The 20,406-nt window shown below is 49.9% G+C and overlaps 1 protein-coding gene across 13 annotated transcripts in view; it reads left to right on the top strand.

Annotated features, from left to right (window-relative positions):
- The window catches only part of PITPNM2 (phosphatidylinositol transfer protein membrane associated 2), a 163,176-nt gene that overhangs the window by 95,109 nt on the left and 47,661 nt on the right, over window positions 1–20,406 (top strand). For 2 of the 13 annotated variants that reach the window (XM_027566944.1, XM_027566947.1), the window contains exon 3: window positions 10,127–10,279. The exons of the other annotated variants lie outside the window; for them this stretch is intronic. The gene's annotated coding sequence lies outside the window, so the exon portion shown is untranslated. The remainder of the gene's footprint in view (window positions 1–10,126; window positions 10,280–20,406) is intronic. 13 annotated transcript variants of the gene reach the window in all.

Raw genomic sequence — 20,406 nt, 5'->3', positions numbered from 1 at the left:
TCCTATCAGTGAAATCACACGTACATCAGATGCTGGGGGCCATTCAGCCTGACTTTTCTGTTCTGGTTTGTCCCCCTGTGTCCTAAGCTCACCCTGTACTTTCTGCTCTGTGGCCCTCAGGCCAGCCCTAGGTCCAGCCTGGCTATAGCTCCCAGCCTCACACTGGTCCAGGAAGGACGTTCAGATACATTCTGTAAAGAACAGATCAGTGAGGCGCAAGCTGAACCTGCGGGAGAAGCAGGCCCGGCACCTGCTGGGGCATTAATTGTGTGTGTGGCTGTGTGTGGAAAGACTGGGGTGAGCCTGGGCCAGTGCCCCCACAGCTGAGAGCACAGACCCAGCTCCCGAAGACACAGTGGTGGAGAGTCAGAAACTCTGCCTTCTGCCCAGAAGGTTTCACTCAGGGTCCCTCTAGGGCACTTTGTAAATATTTATAGGATGAGGAGACCAGTGGTAGTGGTCTCAGGAACACTTGCATACTCAGAAACATTCCTTCCCAACCTTCTCTGGGCCCACCCTCTGTTTAGATCCTTGACCAGGACTCAGGCTAAGGGCCCCCCATGTAAGCTGCCCACCAGTGTAAGGGGGCAGGGGCTAGTCCAGGGGGAGGTGGCCTGTCTACTGGCTCCTGTCCAGACTGCCTCCTGGAAGATCCCCCAGAAGTGACCCCAAGCCTCCAGCGCCTCTCTCTGACTTTCCCGAAACATGGGCTCTGTGTATCCTGCCACGTGCTGGGGATTGGTCTTCTTCTTCCCAGGGACCACCACGCCAGGAGGTGGTCCCTGAGCATCTTTGCAGCTCTATAGTGGTACCCAAGACTCAGGACACGCCAGAGTCCTGCCCTGGAGCCTTCTGGTCTGGGGCCAGGCAGTGGGAATGGGCTGTGTGAGGGCTGGAGGCGAGGTGCTCCCTGAGAATCCCGGGGCACCCAGCTTCGATCTAGCGGGGTGCTGGCAAGGCGCGTGCCCGATTAAGTTTTAAAGGACACTTTGGGAGTTTGCCAGGGAGACCAGGTGGGGAAGGGCTTTTCGACAGAAGGACAAGCAAGTGTGAATCTCAGCACATGCTTCAGGCAAAGTGAGGGAGCTCCCGCCGCGCGCCAGACACTGGAGAACCGGTGAGCCCGTGAACGCTGCCCTTGATGGGGACGCGAGGTGCGAAGCGGCCCGCAGCGCGGCTCCAGGCGGCCAAAAGGTGGGCATGTCCCAGACGGCGGGGGCGGAGCCTAGGGCCTTGAGTGCCGTTCGGGGGCGGGGCTCTGACCCTGGCGGGCGCTGCAAAATTCTCAAACGCGGTGTGTCTGTTGGCTTCTAGAGGGAAGATTTTGGAAATGAGGTTGAAATCCAAACTGGAAGCTTGGAGGCCAACGAGGAAGCTGTTCTGCCCCCCAGGGAGGGCTGACAAGGCCTGGAACCGAGGCCGGGAGGAATGGGGACCGCAAGTGGGGCGAATTCGACATTCTGTTCTGCCTAGCGATGGGCAGTCCACGGGGAGGGTCTTCAGGTGGCGCTTAGGGCCTGGGATGCATGCCGGTCCTTGACAGTTGAGAGATTTTGGCTGAACTGCCTGATCTTGTCCGGCCTTGCTTTAATCTTCTGCAAAATGCCCCACAGGAAGGAATGAGGAACACTGGTTCATAACTACTTGGAAAAGTAAGCTCGGAGAATGAACCTTGGTTTAGTTTTTGCAGGCTGGACAGGAAAATCGCCTCCAGGCTCATAGCCCAGCTGCCACCAAAGGTCACAGCCGAATCTCTAGATCCCCGGGACATGTGTGGTCAAAGGCCCTGCTCCACCTCCCTGACCACCCCCTCCCTCCAGGGCGGGGTCAGCTGCTCCTGGTTCCCCTGCCTTGGTCCAAGGCCTTGCCTGCACCTCCTCCTCCGCGGTTAATAATTCAGGACAAGACAGATGGCTCCGCCTCCTGCTCTCCCCGGACTTGTTCCTCACTTGGGGTGGGCGTCAGTGGTTGGGGAACCCTGGAGGCTCCCTGCAATTAGCCAGGCGTCCAAGTGTCTGAGTTCTCACCACCAGTGCCCACAGCTTCCACAGGCCCCAGGACGCCCCAACTTCAGAGTCTGTAGGCCCATCGCCTGTGGAAATAGAGTCCTTTATTAAAAAAAAAAAAAAAATGGCTGCTCTGGGTCTTAGTTGTGGCAAGCAGGTTCTTTGATCTTTAGTTGGGGCATACAGGATCTAGTTCCCTGACCAGGGATTGATCCTGGGCCCTATGCATTGGGAGCTCGGAGTCTTGGCCACTGGACCACTAGAGAAATCCCTGGAGAGAGTCTTAAGAACCACTGGTCCTGCCTTCTGCCCACCCCTGGTTTCATTCGGGTCTGTGTAGGGCACTTTGTAAATATTTATAGGATGAGAACAGTGGTATGAACATTCCTTCTTTTGCTCTTCTCAAAGTCTCTGTTAGAAAGGGATACACATACATATACACACTTACTGCATTTGGAATCTGAGGCCTTAGAGCTCCCCAACTTGCCCAAAGCAAATGATGACTTCAGTCTATACCCACTTGGTCCCCATTCACAGCCAAGGGCTAGACCTCAGTGAACAATGAATTCCCAGGACTACAAAGCCCTAAAGAGGAAACTTTAAGGTATGTTCCTTGATGGTTGTTGGCCTCATTCTTAATGGAATCCTGTGACTCCCCACTTGGCCCAGGTTGTGGACCATCACCCCAATGCCCAAGGGCAGGGACAGGATCCAGTGTTACACAGGGACAGGAGAGTGCAAAAAGACTGTGAGCGTTTCTCACCCAACCCAGGAGGACTTTCTGGAAGAGGAGGGCAGGGCAGTTCAATTCTTTCATGCTTCCAGTCTAGCAGAACGAGGCAGCAGTCTGGGCCCGGGCTTCCTGGTGTTGGCAGGAGCTGCTGACACAGTGAACCCAACCCCGGCCCACGAAGGCAAGTAACCGCGGTGGTGCTGTCCCCACATCTGTCTGCTCAGGTGAAGCCCTCTCGGTGAGAAGCCAGCACGGAACATTCTGGGACAGCTCCAAATAGAAGAGGAGTTTGTCTCCCAGGCAACGTGAGCATAAGCTATCAGCCTACGCTCTTCCACTGGGGTACCTGGCATCGCCTAAGAGATCCCAGAGTTCAGGTATTCGCTCTGCTTCCCAGATGAGTAAACTGAGGCCAGGGCTACGTGACAAGTACAGGTCAGCAAGCTCAGCCTGACGTTCCTTCCACTGACCCTCTGCTCCTACCCAGGGACCTTAGAACTGACTCAAGGATGCTCAACGGGCCTTGGGACTGGGCAGTGTTCCAGGAACCTGTGGACCCAGGAGCAGAGAGAGGTTAGCGCCACAGAGAAGAACCCCAGAGAGAGGCAGGGGCCTGAAACAATGGCCAGTGTGGGTGTGAACATACAATTTAAAAATGCTGCTTCCTAACTACCTTCTCTCTACTTCTTTTTTCTTCAAGGTGTTTTATTTTTGTTTATTATTTGTGGCTGCACTAGGACTTTGAGCAAACTCCGGGAGACAGTGAAAGACAGAGAAGTCTGGCATGCTATAGTCCATGGGGTCGCAAAGAGTCAAGCACAACTGAGCAGCTGAACAACACGGTCTTTGTTGCAGCACAAGGGCTCAGTAGTTGCAGTGTGTTGGCTTCTCTAGTTGCCCCAGGGCATGGGGGATCTAGTTCCCCAACCAGGGATCGAACCCATGTCCCCTGCATTGGGAGACCGATTCTCAACCACCGGACCACCAGGGAAGACCCTTTCTGCTTCTTCTAATCTTGCTTTCACACAGTTTCCAGTAACATCTTACAAGTGTGCGTGTCTATGTTTAAACTGTCATATCAATATATGGAGGAGACTTTTGTAGACAGGGCTCTTGGAGGCAGGGGGGGCAGTGCTGGTTCCCCCTGCCCTCTCTGCTTCTGCTGGGGAGGGATGCAAGATGAAGATGGCTTAGGGGTCTGGGAAGACAGAATTCTTAGGGTCTCGTGAAAGGATTCATCTGGTTTTGAAGTTGATCCAAAGATCCCGTAGCCCAAGCTCCCCTCAGAGTGGTCCAGAAACCTGTGACTCTGAGCAGAGTCTTCTGACGTGTGATTAATTTACAAACAGGCATGCAGGGTGGGGGAGTGTGTGCACAGGAGCCCGCTGTTCCTGCAAAGCTGAGTCAAGATCTTACCGAGATGCGTTTTATTTTGGTCCCCGGTGTTGTGTCTGTTTAGCACCAAGCCCGAGTGGCGCTGGACACACCGGGCAGGTCCAGCTGGTGGTGTTACCACCTCCTGGGGGTGGGAAGAAGGCTTTGAGGTAGTTCGGCAGGTGGAACTAGATTTGTTAGAAGCCCCGAGCAACTCCCCAGACTCACAGAGAGTGCTCAGGCTTCACAGATAATATCTACGTGTGATGTAAGGGAGGCGGATGTCCCGTCATCTGCTTCACCCTTTCCCCGACCAGATCAACTCTCCATTGCATGGACAAAGACAGCAGTGTGAGAGAGTTCAGAATAACTGAACATGTAAGCTGATTTGGATTTTTTTGTTTTTTTCATCGTTTTTTGACCTCAGGGCAGGGTGAAATTTATCTCTATGCCCTTTAGGAGAAAGAGATTTGCTCAACAAGTGAAAAACATGCAAAAGATCAAAAGAAGATATTATCCTATATTAGTCAGGACTTGTCTGGTTGTGAGTAACAGAAGTCCAGCTCCAGCCAGCTCCAGTAAAAAGGGACCTACATGGATGCTCACGTCACCATGGGAGGGAGAATGGGGCAGCCGGCATCGGCAACGGCTGGAGTTGCATATCCAGATGCCCCCGGGGACTAGGGCTCAGCTCTGGTGAGGCCCAAGTGCCAGATCCCTTGTCCCAGACTGGCTACATGGAGAGGATATAGCTGTTGACAGCCTCCGTGCCTTTGTCATCACTGAAGGACTGACTGTGTTCCCTTTGTCCTCTCATTTTTAAAAAATCCTTGGAAGTTTAAGCAGGGGCAAGATCATTGTTTGCAGACTGAGGGCATCCCATAGCCCTCTCTTCTTGCTCCACATCTTTCCGTGTGATAGAAAAGATACTAGTAAATATTCATGTAGGGCTTCCTGGGTGGTACAGTGGTAAAGAACCTGCCTGCACATGCAGGAGACGCAAGAGACACGGGCTCTATTTCTGGGTTGGGAACACTCCCCTGAAGTAGGAAATGGCAACCCATTCCAGTGTTCTTGCCTGAAAAATTCCATGGACAGACAACCTGGTGGGGTATACAGTCTACGGGGTCACAGAGAGTCGGACACAACTAAGCGCGCACACACGCAAATATCCATGTAGGCAAAGAGATGCCTTTAGTGAAGAACAAACCATGAGGGAGTCCCGAAAGATGGAGTGAAAATGGGATTCAATCGAAAAAGGAAACAGTGGCCTGTACTGTTTCCAGGAGGTAGAGAGGTTCTCAGTGTGCTCTGAGCCTAGCTGTGAGTGATGAGCAGGAAGGGGTTCTGGAATGACCCCCACAGTTTGGGGGATCAGTGAGGAGCTAGAATGAATACAGCTATTGTTTCTTTTCTTGTTGGAGAAGGAGAGGTAGACTTTTTTTTTTTAATTTAAAGTTTCTCTTTTAAAAGTTGTATTTATTTAATTTTTTGGCTGTGGTGGGTCTTCGTTACTGTGCACGGGCTTTCTCTAGTTGCTGTGAGTCGGGCTTACTCTTCATTGCAGTGCACGGACTTCTCATTGCAGTGGCTTCTCTTGTTGCGGAAAACAGGCTCTAGGGTTCGCCGGCTTCCGTAGTTGTGGCACACGGGCTTAGTTGCCCCAAGGCATGTGGAATCTTCCCTGACCTGGGATCAAACCCATGTCCTTTGCATTGGCAGGCAGATTCTTAACCACTGGACCACCAGGGAAGGCCAAGATAGATTCATTTTAATCTAAGCACCCTAGAGAGTTATATGTTTAAGTACATGTGTTTAAATATTGAAAGATGGTCACTGGAACAAGAGTCATTAAACTTTGGCCTGCAGTTGAGATCAAGCGCACCGTCTTTTGACCTTATTTGGAAATAGAGTCTTTGCAGATGTAATCAAGTGAAGATGTGGTCCTACTGGAGTAGGATGGACCTTAAGTCCAGTGACTGGTTTCCTTATAAGAAAGCCCTGTGAAGATGCAGGGACCCAGAGACACAGGGAGAAAGCTGTGTGATGACAGAGGAAGCATTCCAGTGATGCAGCTACAAGCCAAGGAATGCCAAGGATTGCCAGCAACTTCCAGATGTCGGGAGACAGGCATGGGACAAGGAGCCAATCTCAGTGACACCTTAATATCGGACCTCTGGTCTCCAAAACTGTGAGAGAATACATTTACGTTGCTGAAAGCCACCCAGTTTGTGACAGCAGCCCCCAGAAACAAATAGACTTACTAGCTATTTGGGCAGAAGAGTAGAAGAATGAGAAAGAGGAACTCAAACTTCCTAGTAGTTCAGATTGACCACTAGGCACTTCCCTGGTGGTTCAGTGGTTAAGACTTTACCTTCTAATGCAGGGGACAGAGGTTCAGTCTCTGGTCAGGGAACTAAGATCCCATATGCTGCAGGGCAACTAAACCTACACTGCAACCACTGAGCCCAAGTGCCACAACTGGAAAGAAGCCTGAGTGCTGCGCCTAAGACCTAATGCAGCCATAAATAAATGACAGTGTTACTCGCTCAGTTGAGTCTGACTCTTTCTGACCCCATGGGCTGTAGTCTGCCAGGCTCCTCTGTCCATGGAAGTCTCCAGGCCAGAATACTGGAGTAGGTTTTCTTCCCCTTCTCCAGGGGATCGTCCTGACCCAGGGATCGAACCCGGATTTCCTACATTGCAGGCAGATTCTTTACCATCTGAACTACCAGGGAAGTCCATGTATAAATAAATAAATACTTTTTTTTTTAAAGTATTGCTTAAAGAAGCAAAAATATCCCCCCAACAAACAAAAAACACATACACACACAAAACAAACCACTAGCTGATGATTTAAGGTGAGAGCTCAGGTGAGTTCAGGGTCGCAACCAGGCATTTGATGAAGCAAATGTAAATTCTCTCAAGAAAAATAGACCCTTGTTCTCAGTCTCAGAAGATTTCTGCCGAGAACCTCCACAGAAAATGATCAGTTCATAGTTAAGAGTAACTGAGCCCAGAGGAGAGGAGGTGCTGTGAGCCAGAGGCAGCCCGGACGGTCTGCGGCACAAACAGCCCCTCAGTACTGCAGACACACCAATATTTAGGACTAGACCTTAAACTGACTACATTTGATGCATTTAAATAAATAAAAGGCATGGTTGAAAATATGTGCAGGGGATAAAAAGCTGTACAGAAATGAAGCAGTGAATTCCCTGGTGTTTCAGTAGGACTCTGCGATTTTACTGCTGAAGGCACAGGTTCAATCCGTAGTCAGGGAACTAGGATCCTGCATGCTGTGCAGCACAGCCAAAAAATAAAAGCAGCAGCAGATCTGGAAAAGAATCAAACAGAACTTCACTAGGAGAGTAGTCATAGCTGAAAAAGGGATTAATGACTGGAAGCCAGATGTGAGGAAACTGTAGAGGAGATAAGACACGCAGAGGAGGAGAATACCTAACATTTATCTAGTCAGAGTTCCAGGAAGAGGAGAGGACTATAAGCCAGAGTTCATATTTGAAGAGAGAGCTGCTGAACACTTTCCAGAACTGATCAGAGGCAGAGGTAGGAATGGAGAGTGATTTGTAGAGAAAGGAGAAAATACTGGAGAAGAACGTGAATCTCAGCTCATAGAAGATGGTTAATTTCTTCTCTTAGGTCCTGGGCTTCAGTCCCTGAGAACTGAGGAGTCCTTATGCTAGGGCAAGTGTTAGTGAGATGTGGGCCTTGAAACTAGTGAAGACATTCCTCCAAATCAGGCAGGGCCCTTTCCCTGTACTGCCCAACTCAAGGGAGTGCTAATCCAATGGTAGTCCATGAGCATGTCACTGCTTAGACTTGGGCAGTGAACAGCCTATGCAATGAACTAGGCAACCCAGCTACAGCTGATGCTTTCTCTTCCCAAGTGTGGACCCAGATTGTTGTTCAGTCACTAAGTCGTGTGCGTTTCTTTGTGACCCCATGGACTGTATGTAATCCAGGTTCTTCTGTCCTCCACTGTCTCCCAGAATTTGCTCAAAATCATGTCCATTGAGTCGGTGATGCTATCTCACCATCTATCCTCTGCCACCCTCTTCTCCCCCTGCCCGCAATCTTTCCCAGCATCAGGGTCTTTTTCAATGATTCGGCTCTACACATCAGATGGCCAAAGTACTAGGACTTCAGCAACAGTCCTTCCGATGAGTATTCAGGGTTGATTTCCTTTAGGGTTGACTGGTTTGATCTCCTTGCAGTCCATGGGGCTTTCGAGAGTCTTCTCCAACACCACAGTTTGAAAACATCAGTTCTTCGGTGCTTAGCTTTCTTTATGATTCAACTCTCACATCTGCAGAGGACTACTGGAAAACCATAGCTTTGACTGTATGGACCTTTGTCGGCCAAAAGCATATGTCTCTGCTTTTTAACACACTGTCTAGGTTTGTCGTAGCTTTCCTTTCAAGGAGTAAGTGCCTTTTAATTTCATGGCTGCAATCACCATCCAGTTATTTTGGAGCCCAGGAAAATAAAATCTGTCATTGCTTCCATTTTTTCCCTTTCTATTTGCCTTGAAATTATGGCACCAGATGCCATGATCTTTAGTTTGTTTTTTTTAATGTTGAGTTTCAAGCCAGCTTTCTTACTCTCCTCTTTCACCTTCATCAAGAGGCTCTTTAGTTCTTCACTTTCTGCCATCAGAGTGGTATTACGTGCATTTCTGAGGTTGTTGATATTTCTTCTGGTGATCTTGATTCCAGCTTGTGATTCATCAAGCCCTGCATTTCACATGATGTACTCTGCATGTAAGTTAAATAAACAGGGTGACAATATACAGCCTTGAACTCCTCCGATTTTGGACCAGTCCATTGTTCCATATTTGGTTCTAACTGTTGCTTCTTGACCTGCATACAGGTTTCTCAAGAGATAGGTAAGGTGATGTGACATTTCCATCTCTTTAAGAATTCTCCGCAGTTTGTTGTTGTCCACAGTCGAAGGTTTTAGTGTAGCCAATGAAGCAGAAATAGGTGTTCTTCTGGACCTTCCTAATTTCACCAGTTTGTGTGTGTGTGTGTTTTCTTTCTTTCCCTTCTCCCTTCCTGGAGAGGAATGACATCTATCATCAGCAGGAGGATTTTATGGGGCGATGAAGGGAAACTGACAGCTGTGAAGAAGAGCCAGTTACCTGGGAAACTTTCCAGGAAGGTTGTGTTCCCTGGCAGTCCTGGGAGGCCTGGCTCTAAAGGCCACAGCACTCACATGGTGAGGTGGAGCACAACCTGGCCAAAGTCGTACAGAGCTTTGCATGTGCACTCACGTGGGCAACTCCCCCTGGGGACACTGCTGGGCCTTCTGGCTCAGCATCCAGCTCACCCTGCCTGCTCCCTTCTGAGTCGGGTCTTCGGACCCAATTGCTGAAGCCTGCGGCACCTGGCCCCTTGCTTACCCAAGGGCACAGTAGAGCAAGCTCTGGGTCACAGGCCAGGAAAGAGCAATTCCAGGGAGATTCTCTGCCCATCACTCGCTGTGTGGCCTCACTGAATGACAGCCCTTCTGGGCTTTTGTCTTCCTGCCTTGCTCAGGCTGCTTCTGAGCATTGACTTTCTGAGCATGATGAACTGTAATGTACCGTGCACATCCGAGAGGGGGTGGCAGCCTCTCTAGGGGCATTAGGGCTGCCGGGCTTTGCCATATCTCCTTCAGGGCCATGCTGGTCGCTCCCAAGCCCACCCCCATTGGAGGAGGGGCCACTACAGCCCCAGATGCTGCTGTGTACCCAGGCTGCGGATAACAACACGCAGCTCTCTCTCCGCCTGTCTGAGGTCTATACTCCTGTGCACACTGTTGGGGGGAGGCAAGTCTGGCTCCGTGAACAGTCTGAGTCACAGACGCTGTCAAGAAAGCCGGTGTGTTCTTCCAGGGACGTGACAGGGAGGGTACGCTATTCTTGGAGAATCCTTTGGTTGCTCTCAGGAACAGCTAAGGGAGCAGTTTGTAATTAGCACTTTGGCTGCTGAGCAATGTTATCTGCCTGTCGCAGGGCTGCGTGAATGTTTGCCGGGCAAGCCTTCCTGAGTACCCACTAAGCGCGAGGCCCCTGCTCCCTGGCACCTGCCGAGAATGACAAGATGAACAGGGTGAATTTGCTCTCCTTGCATCATCCCCAGTGCTCTTCTACCCATCAGCAAGACAGGTGAGGCCCCAGCCGTGGGGTTGGCTGTGCTGTGGGGAAGGCACAGCTGTGTGCAAGTGGATCGGACCGTCCCAGAGGGTGCTGAGCCAGAGGGCACATGGCATCAGGACCACGGCCCATATCAGGACAAGGGGTCACCTGGGCCGTCACCTAGAGGACGGGCATTTAAGGGGGATGGCAGAGGCCTGGATCAAGAAGTAGCCTGGCATATTCCATGAAGAGAAAGCAGCCCAGGTGGCTAGAGCCATAGGAAGGCAGGCAAGGCCCAGGTAGTAGAATCTCCTTCCTTTTTAAGGCTGAATAATATTCCCACCAGGTCTTCAGTGACTTGTGAAATGTCTGTCTTCCCCAGTGTAGGCCGTGGGCTGGTACCTCCTGTCAGATCAACAATAGCATTAGATTAGAAATAAAGCACACAATAAATGTAATTATTCTGAAACCATCCCCCAGTCCCCAAGTCCATGGAAAAATTGTCTTCCATGAAACTAGTCCCTGTTGCCAAAAAGATCGGGGACCGCTGACCTAGGGGCTCCCCAAGGGCTCTGTCTTGGTCCCCTGCTTCCCCAGCACCTGGCACAGAGCTGGACCTCTGGCTTAGTAAACACTGCTGCTTGCGTGCCATTCAGAGGGGCCCCAGTGTCAGATTTCTTGCTGGGAGGAGAGGTGGGAGGGACTGATTGAGACCTGATTTTAAGGACTTAACTTGCAAGGTTATGGAGTTAAGATTTTAGCCTCTAGGTGCTTTTCTGTTCTTACGAGCCACACAGGGAACTTATTAAAAATACATATTCCCAGGTCCCACACTCTGTAGTGCAGCACTTTTGGGCTGGAACCAAGGAATCTGTGTTTGGAAAGAAAAAGCATCCTTGATTTCCAAGATCAGCCAGGAACATTAAAATAAAGCCAAGTAACGACTCTTGGGCAGAATCTACATGGGGTTGGCCCTCAGGTCCAAGGTTTGCCCTCATGACAAAATAATCCAAAAGAAAAAGACAAAAATGATTTCACCAAGTCATGCATCTTTGTAAAAAGCATTAAAGTTTTTTTTTGCTTTAAACAAACATTTTTTTGCTGTGAGCAAAAAAACCTGTTTGTGCACGGTATATCTGGATTCGGATGCAGTCACTACTAACCCCTCAATAAATATCTCTAGCCTTGAATACACCACTTAAAATTTTGATTCCTTTCCAAAATGGGGCACACTTGCCTTTTCCACCTTGGAGAACTGAGCTGCAAAAGTGAGAGTATGAAGCTAAAAGCATTTGTAAACTATAAAATGTGGTTATTTGTACTTGGGGGATAGATTTATATAAATTGATGTAAATTTAGAAGAATTTGTTCAGTTCTTAAGCTATTTCTATCCTGGCTGCAGAGAAAAATAGATAAACCTGACTGCAATGTGTACTGAGTAACCAGGCACAAGATGCCTTAATGACAATGAGCCATGGTTTTCCTCAGCTATGTGTGTGTGTGTGTGCGTGCTGAGTCGCTCAGTCGTGTCCCGACTCTTTGTGACCCCATGGACTATAGCCCGCCAGGCTCCTCTGTCCATGGAATTCTCCAGGCAAGAATACTGGAGTGGGTTGCCATGCCCTCCTCCAGGGATCTTCCCGATCCAGGGATGGAACTCTCATCTCTTAGCTCTACTGCATTGGCAGGCAGGTTCTTTACCACTAACGCCACCTGGGAAGCCCTTCTTCAGCTCTAACAATGGGTATAATAGGGACTTCCCTGGTAGTCCAGTGGGTAAGACTCCAAGCTCCCAATGCGGGAGGCCCCTGTTTGATCCCTAGTCAGGGAACTAATAGATTTCACATATCGCAACTGAAGATCCAGCATGCTACAATGAAGATGGAAGATCCTGAGTGCTGCAACTAAGACCTGGTACAGCCAAATAAATGAATATATATATATATATATATAAATGGGCATAATAGCCATGCAGTAGAATGCTATTCTGCACAAAAAGGAGTGAGGTACTGACACAGGCTACAAGGTGGATGAAACTTGAGGCGTGATGCTGAGTTTAAGAAGCCAGACACCAACAGCTATTGTACGATTCCATATGAAATGAAATATCCAGAACCAGCAAATCCATAGGAGCCAAAAGCAGATTAATGTTCCCCGGGGAGGTGAGGAGGGGATGGAGACTGAGTGATGATGAGTGTGGGGTTTTCTTTGGGGATGAAAAATGTTCTGGAATTAGACAGTGATGATGGTTGCACAGCTCTGTAAATAATACATCAAAACCCACTGAATTGTCCACCCTGAAAGACTGAATTGTATGCAATGCAAATTACACCTCAATAAAACAAATAGATAAATGAGGGTAATATATCTAACTCAAGGCAGTCATGAGGATTAAGTAGCTCATAGTTTATTCATGTGGCCTGAATGTGTAAAATGATTGAGGCAATTTATACACCAGGGGACCAAGCAGAAAATCTGATTTCCACGCATCGGGGTGCAGGGTATGATAAGGCCCTGGTAGGGTCTTCGAAAGAGTCAAGATGGAAGGGACTGTGTTTTTTTTTTTAAGAGGATTTTTAAATTATTTATTCATTTATTTATTTTTGGCTGCGATGGGTCTTCATTGCTCTCACGCGGGCTTTCTTTAGCTGGGGCGAGCGAGCTACTCTCTGGTTGTGGTGCGTAGGCTTCTCATTGCGGTGGCTTCTCTTCCTGTAGAGCACAGGCTCTAGGGTGCACGCTGTGGCACACGGGCTTAGTTGCTCCGTGGCCACGACATGTAGAATCCTTCTGGACCAGGGATTAAAGCCTGTGTCCCCTGCAGTGGAAGGTGGATTCTTAACCACTGGACCACCATGGAAGCCCCTGAACTGTATTTTCTTGTCATCCTCTTCGTGGTGCCCGTGATGAACTAGGGTGGGGATGGGGCTTAGTCTCTGAGTCTTCAGTTGCTCCAGCATCTGTATCTTCAAAGAACATTTCAGTTGGTTCTTGGGATTGCCAAGTCTGGGAAACACGGTTTCAGGCATCGTGGGCAACTGTGGGCAGTTTCTTGGAGCTAAAGGGCTCTGATGCTCACTGAAACAACTAGAGCACTGGGCCTGGGCCCCATTGGGCTGTAGCTTTTGCAACAGACACTGTTGGGGGACTGCCCCAGTGCTCCAGTGGCTAAGAATCTGCTTCCAAAGCAGGGGAGTTGAGTTCAATCCCTGGTCAGGGAACTAAGATCCTACATGATTCAGGGCAGCTAGAGAAACTCAAGTGAAAAAAAAAAAAGATATTGTGGGGACTTAGAGCCTTGGGTTAAGGGGGTAGGACCAGGGACAATGGCTCCTAAATATCCCAACATGAGGTTGATGCCCCTCCCGGTTTGAAGCCAGCCTGGCAGGGCTATGTGCAGGCTGCACAACACCAGTTATTTATTTTTTTGAAGCCAACGAAACTCATAAATTGCAGTTGATGGTTGACAGGCCCTGAATAAGCTGGCTCAGAGCCTAGATGCTGGAACCTTGCACACAGTCGGCTCCAATTGGAGGTTTGCTGGTTGGGTGTGCTGGCCAAGCAAAATGAACCTTTTCCAGGCAAAAATCTATTCAAGGTCTGTGCTACCTGCCTGCAAGCCGTGGATGCTCCATCAGTATGCGTTAGACACAGGAATTAACAAAAAGAGTGGAAATATGAGGACTGAGAGCTGGCCACCGGTTTAGCCACCTGGTCATGGCCTTGACTGATGCAGTTTCGGGGATGTAGTGGGCTGAAATCCCAGGAATAGCTAGTTCTGGAGAGGATTTTTGCTATAATGGGGAGTGGAAAGATGGGATGGTTCCAAGAGGAACTGGGGTGTAGAGAGCTGTGGGACCGAATCTTTGTGTTGTACACCTACAACTAATAGATTTTTACATGCCAATTATATCTCAAAAGTGTTAGCTTAAAAAAGATATCAAGGGGCTCCTCTGGTGGACCAGTGGCTGAGATTCCACACTCCCAGTACAGGGGGTGAGGGTTTGATCCCTGGTTGGGGAATTAGATCCCACATGCCACAACTAAGAGTTCCCATGCCGCAACTAAAATATCCTGTGTGCCGAAGCTAAGACCCAGAGCAGACAAATAAATAAAAATGAATTTTTAAAAAAATTTAAAAAAGAAAGCAAGCTATTAGGGGTTTTTTGTAAATATGGGACCTATTACCAGTACATTTGCATGCTGATGGGACAGGGGACTGCTGAAGACAGACAGAAACTGATAGGAGAGAGTTAATTTAGGAGAAGGTTCTTTTTTTCTGATCTTTACATTTCTAAATATTTATTTATTTATTTATCATTTAGTTATTTTTGGCTGTGCTGGGTCTTCATTGCTGTGCTGACTTTTCTCTAGTTGCCTCAAATGGGGGCTACTCTTCGTTGCAGTGTGCGGGCCTCTCATTGCAGTGGCTTCTCTCGTTGTGGAGCATAGGCTCTAGGGTGCAAGGGCTTCGTTCGGTAGCTGCAGCCCCTGAGCTCGGTGGTTGTGGCTCCCAGGCTCCAGAGCACAGGTTCAGGAGTTGTGGCACACCAGCCTAGTTGCTCTAAGACGTGGGGTCTTCCCGGACCAGGGATCAAACTTGTGTCTTCTGCATTGGCAGACGCATTCTTTACCACTGAGCCACCAGGGAAGCCCTGCTCTTTAATTTTCATTTGTTTTTTTAAATTAAAGTACAGTTGATTTACAACATTATGTTGGTTTCAGGTGTAAAACATACAGATTCAGTATTTTATACATTTATACCCCATTTAAAGTTATTATAAAACATTGGCTATATTCCGTGTGCTGTACAATATACCCTGTATCTTATTTATGTTATGCTGCCTAGTTTGTGCCTGTTGATTCCCCACTTCTAGCTTGCCCCTCCCTACTGGCATCCGTTGGTTTGTTCTCCGTGTCTGTTTTGTTACATTTATTAGTTTTATTTTTAGATTCCACATATAAGTGACAACATACAGTATTTGTCTTTCTCTGACTTATTTCGCTAAGCCTAATACCATCCAAGTCAACCCATGTTGTTGCAAATGGCAAAATTTCATTGTTTTTTATAGCTGAATAGTGTTCTATTGTGAAGAAGGCAATGGCACCCTACTCCAGTACTCTTGCCTGGAAAATCCCATGGACAGAGGAGCCTGATGGGCTGCAGTCCATGGAGTCGCAAAGAGTCGGACATGACTGAATGACTTCACTTTCACTTTTCACTTTCATGCATTGGAGAAAGAAACGGCAACCCACTCCAGTGTTCTTGCCTGGAGAATCCCAGGGACGGGGGAGCCTGGTGGGCTGCCATCTGTGGGTCACACAGGGTCAGACACGACTGAAGCAACACAGCAGCTGCAGCAGCAGTGTTCTATTGTGTGTGTATATAGTGGATCAGACGGTAAAGAATCAGCCTGCAATGCGAAAGACCTGGGTTCGATCCCTGGGTTGGGAAGATCCCCTGGAGAAGGGAAGGGCCAACCACTCCAGTATTCTTGCTTAGATAATTCCATGGACAGAGGAGCCTGGCAGGCTGCAGTCCACTGGGTTGAAAGGAGTCAGACATGACTGAGTGACTTTCACTTTCATATACACCACAGCTGCTTTATCCACTCATCTGTTGGTGGACACTTAGATTGCTTTCATATTTTGGCAATTGTAAATAATGCTGTTATGAACATTGGGGTGCACATATCTTTTCAAAATAATGTCTTCATTTTCTTCAAATTTATACCGAGGAGTGGGATTGTTGGATCTTATGGTAATTCTGGAGAAGGGACTGGCAACCCACTTCAGTGTTCTTGCCTAGAAAATCCCATGAATGGAGGAGCCTGATGGGCTACAATCCATAGGTTGCAAAGAGTCAGACGCGACTGAGTGACTAAACAACAAAACAACATGATAATTCTATTTTTAGTGTTTTGAGGAAACTCCATATTGTTTTACACAGTGGCTGCACCAATTTATATTCCCACCAACAGTGTTCAAGTGTGCCCTTTTCTCCACATTCTCTCCAGCATTTGTTGTTTGTGGTCTTTTTGATGACAGCCATTCTGACAGGCGAGAGGTGATAGCTCTTGATGGTTTTGATTTTCATTTCCCAAATGACTAGTGATGTTGAGCATCTGTTCATGTGCCTGCTGGCCATCTGTATGGCTTCTTCAGAAAAAATGTCTATTCATGGAGTTCTCTGACGGTCCAGTGGTTAGGACCCTGTGCTTCCACTGCAGGAGACATGAGTTCAATCCCTGGTTGAGGAACTAAGATCCCACATGCCATGCGGCATGGCCAAAAAGAAGAAAAATGTCTGTTCAGTTCTGCCCATCAGGAAAAGGTTCTTTCTACTGCACTGGGTCTTTGTTGCTGTGCAAGGGCTTTCTCTAGTTGTGGGGAGACTTGTTGCAGAGCATGGTAGCTCTAGAGTGCTGGCTCAGTAGTTGTGGCACACAGGCTCAGTAGTTGTGATTCTTGGGCTCTGGAGCACAGGCTCTGTAGTTGTGATACACAGGTTTAGTTGCCCCAAAGCATGTAGGATCTTCCTGGACTAGGAATCGAACCCATGTCCCCTGCATTGGCAGGCAGATTCTTAACCGCTGGACCACCAGGGAAGTCCAGAAGAAGGTTCTTAAATGACGAGGATGGGACTCAGTGCTCGAGAGGTTGACCTCTCTTGGGAGCCACGATGCTCTTCCTTTGTATTCATAGCAGGAGCAGTAGGTACTGGTGGATTAGTGGATTCTAGGGTGGGAATTTGGAGAAGGTGATGGCACCCCACTCCAGTACTCTTGCCTGGAAAATCCCATGGACAGAGAAGCCTGGTACGCTGCAGTCCATGGGGTTGCTAGAGTCAGACACGACTGAGCAACTTCACTTTCACTTTTCACTTTCATGCATTGGAGAAGGAAATGGCAACCCACTCCAGTGTTCTTGCCTGGAGAAACTCAGGGACAGGGGAGCCTGGTGGGCTGCCGTCTATGGGGTGGCACAGAGTCGGACATGACTGAAGCAACTTAGCGGCGGCAGCAGCAACAGCGTGGGAATTTGAGGGAATAGAGAACAGTTGAGGAGAAGGTATAAAATACTGGGGTGGGTGTAGGAGCAGAATCACTGGGGCAAGATTGCCAGGTGCTGAGTCCTCTGAGGTGTCCACGAGCCCCTGGAGCCCAGGCTGGTATGAGAAGTGAGCATTCGGTGCTGGGAGCCTGATGTTTATTTCATGTTGTCGTTATCACATCGTTATCGTCACATAAGGGGTCGTCCCAGTTTGGGTGAAAATCTCAGGTCTGGCTCTCATTACCGGTTTTTCTTATTAACTCTCCTGCCCAGAAGCTTATGTTTCCCAGGGATTCATGAGCGGAGGTGCCCTGGGGTACAGCCTGCAGCAGAACCCCAGCCTGTGATGGATGGCATTCTGAACACCAGCTTAAGCACAGCTCCCGGCTCCCCCACTAACCTGGAGGTGCTCCCACCTCCTAGCATCTGGTTTGGTGGGTTCCTCCTCCTCCTGACCCAGTAGCTGGGGGACATTCTCCCCTCAAGGGGTGCTCATCTCTAAGGCCAGCGGACTCCCCTGAAGCCCAGATGCAGGAGCTTAGATGAACAGATGTGGGTACTGCCAACATAAGAAAGTGACCTGGGTGCCGCAGTGGTACCACCCAGGGGAGGCCACCAGGAGCCAGAACCTCTGAGCCATCCCCCCGGTGATGGCTGTGTGAGCCACAGCTTGGAGCCAGACTGTCAGCCCGGGTCCCTCTGGGTGTGTGTTTCTGTTATGACCTCTAAGCATCCAGTGGCATTCTGTGTGAACGGCCCCACCTCCTTTGAGCTGTGCTCAGTGCTAAGAGCGGGGAGTGGCTCCCGGGAGGCCAGCAGGGTGTTGGTCTTGGTGGCAGTGACCAGCAGGGTCCCCACAGGGTGATCAGCAGAAAGGGTGGGGTGAGTTCTGGCTAGTGCCCCTCTTGCTCATCTTGGAGGATCTGGATCTTGTTGTTTTTTTTTAATCTTTTTTGGCCACACTCCACAGTATGAGGGAATCTTAGTTCCTTGACCAGGGATCAAACCCATGTCCCCTGAATGGGCAGCTTGGAGTCTTAACCACTGGACCCCCGCCCCCCAAGAAAGTCCCTGGGGGACTTCAGTTTGAATTTCCTCATCTGCACATCTCCTCTCTTTGTTTCCTGACAAGCAGGGTTGGAGCTGGCAGGGAGTAGGAGTCATGAAATTGGGGAAAGTGGGGTGCCCCTCGCCCTTAGTGTTGTGGCTGTCCTTGAGAAGGGCGCCAGCCTTCTGGGGACCTGCTTTGCTGTCTGCACCATAGCGATAAAAAGTCCTCGCTGCTCAGCCCCGGCTGCTGTTTGAGTTGGGGTGTTACAGACATTATGCTGCAGAAGCCTCGCACACGTCCCAAGGGTCCCACCCCCACCACCCAGCATGCCCAGCCTGCAGAGCACTGTGAGCTGCCCGCAGGTGGCCCCTGTCCCTGGAGGGAAGGGCTGATGACTGAGTCCCGCAGTGGCTTGGCAGTCGTCCCCAGGTTGGCACTGCAGGGAAACAGCGAGGAGACGTGTGGCCTTTCCTGGGATGTCAGTGACTGCAGGGGTACTCGGGGCTTTGGGGCTCCATGGGGCCCCCTTCAGCACTCAAGCTGCAGGGTGCTGTGCCATCATCTTCTAAGGTTACAGGACACGGAGGGAGTCTGTGTCCTCCAGCTCTTCACACCTGTGAAATCCAGGCGTCAGTCTCCCCATTTATAAAGTGAGGGTTGGACTGGAACGGGGGTGTCCTATACTGTTCCGCATAACCTTGGAGGAAGTCCAGTGTCTAACAGATAAAGGTGAGACTACTTGGGGGCAGGAATTGCAAGCCCCTGCCCTGTTCCTTCCAGCTCAGAATTTCATGGGGGGATATGTCTGCTCCTGCTTTTACCCCAGGGGACAGAGAGGCAGCTAATTAGTGGTCACACTCTCCCCCCCACCACCCCTCATCCCCTCCACCCAGGGCCTGGTGCGCTGGTCCCTGGGACACTGCCCCTTTCCCCTCTACACCCTCTCCCATTCATCTGGAGCCTGCCGTCCCTGGATCTGGATGGCAGGAGGAGGTATGGAGGGAAGGAGTTGCCCACATGGGGGCAGCTGAAGTTCTTTTAAAATATACCCACTTTGGCCCCTGATTGGGGCCCTGTAGGCTGGGGAAGCAGAGAGCAGAAGAAGGGGGCTTCCTAAAGACAGCAGCAGAGAGACCCAGGGGATCCAGAAAGTTCGTTCCCAATGTGCCCAGGGCCCCTCCCGTCCCCACCAACCGTCCCCTCCTCTGTTGTGAATGTGTAGGCAGGCTCCGCTGGCCTGGCTTGGAGGAACTTCCAGACCTAATGGCCAGAATGCAGCTGAATTGTATTTGGATGGATTCCATCCTCCGCTGCCTCTGCACAGCCTCACTCCTAAATTCCATCTGTGACGTCAAACCCCAGCTAATCACGGAAAAACAGATTAGGTTCTCTGTAAACTCAATTCTCTTGCTCCCCCTCCCAGTCCGGGTGTCTTGCCCTGGCCTCCGCTCAGAGCCACTGTTGTATCTTCCCAGCTGCCCACCCTTCTGAGCCAAACCCTAATAATCCACCAGTCTTCTCTGATAATGCCCCCCCAACCTGGGGTCCCTGGAGACCTTTGAACTCCCAGCTAGGGAGGTCCCGAGAGCTGTCCTGCCCACAAGTCCTTGAGCAGAATCAGATATTCTGGGTCAACTGCAGGCCCATTTTCTCTGTCTTCCCATGTTAGTTCTCAGGGGATGAGCTACCTGAAAGGGGGAGGGTCACCCCCCACCCCTGCTCTCCCCAGCTCCCAGCCCAAGCCAGGGCTCTGGGCCCAGCAGGACACAGTCTGAGCCGTGCATCTTGACCAGAGGTGGTTCTGCCCCTCGTGACCTCCCTGATCGCCATGCCAAGTGGCCCCCACTCTGACATCACCTGGCCCTTCTGCTGTTTCCTGATGAACATGGAGCCTGGGAGTCTTTTCTAAGGTCATGAATACAGGGATTCTGGAAACCCAAGGCTTTTCTAGAGACAGGTGCCACATCTGAGGGGCCCTCTAGGAGGTCTGTCACTGTTCTTGCAGAGAGGCTGGGGGGAAGGTAGTGGTTTGTGGGGGACGGTCACACAGACT

This window comes from Bos indicus x Bos taurus, chromosome 17 (assembly GCF_003369695.1).
Source record: "Bos indicus x Bos taurus breed Angus x Brahman F1 hybrid chromosome 17, Bos_hybrid_MaternalHap_v2.0, whole genome shotgun sequence".
Taxonomy (NCBI): domain Eukaryota; kingdom Metazoa; phylum Chordata; class Mammalia; order Artiodactyla; family Bovidae; genus Bos; species Bos indicus x Bos taurus.
This window is presented reverse-complemented; position numbering and strand designations above follow the sequence as displayed.